The following is a 4,828-nucleotide window of genomic DNA, read 5'->3' on the forward strand; positions in this document are numbered from 1 at the left end:
TACAGCTAAAAAGGATCAGAGGATTTAGAATATGATATTCCAGATGGCAAAGGAAGTAGAATTACAACCAAGAAAACCTGCCCAGCAAAGCTGAGTATAATCCTATATGTATATATGTACACACACACACACACACATCCCCCAGGAATTTTAAAATCATAGGCAGGTAGAAAGAGTCTACTTAGTGTGAATATTTACTATAACATACAGTTAACAAATTAGTAGACTGAGAAAATGGCTTAACACTACTTAGATCAAACTTTCTGATCCAAGCATTTTCATAACACTTTGCCTTAAAGCCAAATAGTAAAATCAATTATGATTTACCAAAAGAATCTTACTAGGAGAGACATATTTCACTTAAAATGAGACCAGAATAAATTCAATTATACTTGGATCTATTTTCCAAATGGTGTCACTCAATTTATCCTTTCAATTATTTAGTATTATATTTTACACAAGGGCTTGCTATTCCAAGTATTTTGTATTGTGGGGTTTGTGACTTCTGGTCAATTCACTACCAAAGATTTTAAAAGTGGCAATCTGATATTTGGTTTTAATCTATCCCAATTATCATATGTAAGGGCACATTGTAATTTAGTTAAAATCTGGTTTCTATAATCTCAGAAAGAAGTCATAGCTTATCAGTTGACTTCTAGCCCTCTATAACTTTTCTCTATTAACCTTTAAATTAAGCTGAATTTTTTTTACTCTAGTTTTCATAAAATAAGCCCATGAAGTTTCACACAACCTTAAACAAACCTTAATCAACCTTAAACAAAACCAAAACTTACTCAAGCCTTCTCAACATGCTTAAATGTTCTTTTCGTTTTTATACATCTCTCTTGTGGTTTGAAAACTCAAACCTTCCTTATTACTTTCTATTCTCTTCCCTCCAGCCTTTCTTATTTCTCTCCAAAACTCATTACTCAGACTACACGACTTTCCTTTACTTGCTTAGGGTGTACATTTCAACCAGACTATATTCACTCCGTTGAATATTTCCTTTATAATTTTAGCACACAATGTTGTTAAAGCACAATATCTTACTAAGAATCTTATTTTCCCAAGTTCTATAGTTTAACTTTCTCAGGGATGTGACCCTAAAAACACGTTAGCCTGATTTTTTGAGTTGCCATATTTTGCAGAAACACTTGGACTTGGGATATGCAAGAGGCTCAAAACAAGTCAAGGACTGGAACAACGTCCCCCATCCCCACACAAGCTGGCTTGATTTGCTACTTGAATCCCGACTAAACTCTCCAAGTGCCTTGAGAGTTGTATCAGCTATAGGACAGGCATCAGTCAGTCTGCACCAGATTGACCAACTGTTGGTGCAGCTGGAACTTTGGTAGATAAGCAGACCATCTCATCTTCATTGGGTTAGCATTTCCTACAGAGGAAGAAAAATAGGCTCACTGTTTCTCCCCCACATCCCCTTGGGGAAGAGACCATGCCTTTACCCATCGCTTTAGAAGGAGATTACTCCTTTCCCCCTCCTTTATGACTTCTTCTTTTTGTTGTAACTTAAATAACCCAAAACTTTCCCTGCATTGTCTGACTCTTTGTATTCAGTATTAGCATTTCCCACATACACGATTTTTTCCTTTCTCTTGTACAAAACCTTTTTTACTCATAGCTTTTGTAGTCTTGATTTCTAGTTAACCGTAATTGGTGTCAAAAGTGGGATTCTGATGAGAGAAAATGATTTGAACTAACCAGAGGCTTTGCAGAGGTGGGGCTAGGCACCAGCACTAAGTGTTCACTGAATTCTGCCCATTTCTGATCTCTGATTTTTTGCCTGTCCCTTTGCCCAAATTCCAGACTCCTGTCAATTGAGCTCATTATTATAAGAGAAATCAAGTTGTCTGTGGCTGTGAGGAGAAAGGACCTTGATTTGGGAGAGCTCTCAGGTAAGGTTCCTTGGTGTGTGTGTGTGTGTGTGTGTGTGTGTTTGTGTGTGTGTGTGTGTGTGTGTGTGTGCATGTGTGTGCGTGCGTGTGTGCGTGTGTGTGTGTTTCATCAATCAAAACTGGACTTGAGCTGCTCTTGGTTTTTGAATGGAGAGAGTACAGTCTGGACACGTTAGACCCCATATGGGTCTAAGAAGCACTGAAGGGGTCATGAGTGGAAAAAGTTTAAGAAGCAGTGGAGCTGAGATGATCCTGGATAGGGCTTCTCTAGGTTTTTGGTGGAAAGAAGTAAATTGTGATTTGTTCTGGTTTCCTTAATTAGGAAGTAATAAAACAACAACAACAGAAGGTTTTGGTTTACCAGGGGTAAAGGAACATCTAACAATTAAGGATGATACCCCAGGGGATCAGCCATGAGCCACATGTTATAACTACCTAAGTAATAACCAGTACAACCAAAGGTGATCTCTGTCATTGTTGGCCAACTTGGGAAACTTTTCATTGGGACAAAATAAATTCTCTTAAGAAATGTCTTGATAATGCTGCCAGGAACGTTATATATCTGGAATGGAACGTCGTAAAAAATGGCTAATAGAAACCACCAAGAGGGAGGCTGAAAGTAACCTGACCTCAGTAAAAGAAACATTAGATAAAATGAAATTAGAGAGGAAAGAGTCCAAGTCTTGCAAGATGATGTTCAAAATTTCTCAGAACAATAAAAATTGTATTGATAATTTAAAACAAACAAGAGGTATATGGGCTTATCAAACCCAGCTAGTTCCACCTCAAAACTTCTATCCTTCTCTCTCTGACAGTAATGAGATATTTGATGAAAAGACCACCAGAGGGCAGTCTAAGACTGACAATGAAGGATCTTCTGGCAATTCTCATTCACCAGTTTCCTTTTAAAATGAAAAAGGTGCTTGGCTCTAACAGTCCTATTTGTTCATTTTGCCCATGGACCAGAGCTGAACTTAGGGTCATGGGGATGGAACTCCCACAAGTTCTGTCTGATCCTCTTGGGTTTGCTAAGGAATTTCAGATAACCCTGTCCACCTATAAACCTGACCTGTGTCTATCAACTAGTTCAGATGACAGTGGACCTTGGGAGGTTGGTCATTGGCTCAGAGTGGCTGATTGAAAACATCCATTAGAAGAAATCTCCGAGTCTCAGTCTTCACAGGCTCATTTTCAAGAGCAGAAAAGGTTGGCTAGACTCTCCTTGATGCCATCCCCATTGCCTTCCCAAGGTCTGTTGATTGGGCCAACATAGAATCTATCAGCAAGAACTCAGGGAATTGGTTTATAAATTTTTTGACCATTTCCTTCAAGCTTTTGATTCAAATTCTGGCCCAAGTCATGCTGAACCCTCTATCTACGTTACTTTTAATTCCTTTCTTACTGATGGCTTTCAAAAAGATCTGAATGACATGGTGAAAAGAAATATGTTGGGATGGCAAACTTCAGAGATAAATATAAAATGGGAACTAAAATTGTGACTTTACACCTTAATCTGATGAAAAAAAAGCAGGAGAAAGGGGTGAGAAGGAATGTTTTAACTCCCTGCTTCCTGTAAGCTCCACCTACATCCCCAGGGATTTTAGTTTTTTGTGGTACCTTATTTTGGGATGCTATGGAAACACAAGGGCTTCTGACATCTTATGGCCAGCTCATAAGAAATCAAGCATGTGTCGCTCAGCTATTAAATTATTTGCTTTTGCCAAAAGCCACTGCTGCTGTTGAGATCCCTGGGCATGATAAAGAAGATTGACCACAGCTGTGGCAATTCATTGGCTGACTGCCATGCTAAGCAAGCTGTGCTTAGCTACTCGGTTCCCATTGGCGTTTCATTGAACATTCTTATTGAGACCTCTTCCTTACCTGTATTAACACCTGAAGAGATTATTCACACCCAAGAAACAACGTTGCAGTCTGCTATGAGTCAACTGGAAAAAAAAGGGTGTCCTAAGGACCCCACCACAGGGGACCACATGGATTTCTTGTGTTACTTGACTCCTTGTCTCTTCCCTTGATAGAACATTCAATTAATCATTCGTCCTTTGACAAATTGACCTCCTTGGTCCACAAATATTGGTGTGGAAGATTTCAATGGGTAGTCTTAACTACCTATGCAGCCTGCCCCATGTGTCCCAAATACATGTCCAAACCACTTAAGTCACCAGCCAGACACTTCTCCTTGACCTCGGTGCCTTTCAAAGCATGGCAAAATGACTTCATTCCACTGGATATCAGTTCTCAGATGGATATCAGTCTGTCCTGGTCTGTATGTGTTCCTGGTAGGTGGATGCTTTCCCTCTTGGACAGGCTATGACAAGGGTTGTTGCCAAATCCCTAACTGAGAAGGTTATTTCTACCTGAGAGGTTCCACATGACATAAATAGTGATAGGGACATGCATTTTACTGGTTCAGTTATATCTTATCTGTCAGCGTATTATGTATACCACTCCTAGTTCTCAGGATTAGTTGAATGAATAAATGGCAATTTGAAGACCCAATAGGTGAAATTAACTGAAAAGTTTCATCTTCCCTGGCCCACACTCTAACCCTACTTAATTTGTGAGCCCCACTTTTGGTAAAATGTCTCTGTTTCCACATGAAGTATTTATAGGCCAGCCCATGCCACTGTTTCCCTGGGAGGGCTGGATTGCTGCCAAAGCTATTCTGTATTCATATTGTCAAGGCCTCTCCAAATCCATCCTGGAAATTCATCATCTTGTCTCTCAGTCTCCATCTACAGGTCCTGTACCCACTGAACAGCTCTGATAGCTAGGGGACTGCGTCTATAGGAAACACCACTTGAAAAAGGATTCCTTGGAGCCACGGTGTAAGGGACCATCCTTTCTGACAATCTCCACAGTTCTAAATTTGAAGGGGTTGAGGCACTGATTGATCT

Source organism: Notamacropus eugenii, chromosome 7 (genome assembly GCF_028372415.1).
Source record: "Notamacropus eugenii isolate mMacEug1 chromosome 7, mMacEug1.pri_v2, whole genome shotgun sequence".
NCBI lineage: Eukaryota > Metazoa > Chordata > Mammalia > Diprotodontia > Macropodidae > Notamacropus > Notamacropus eugenii.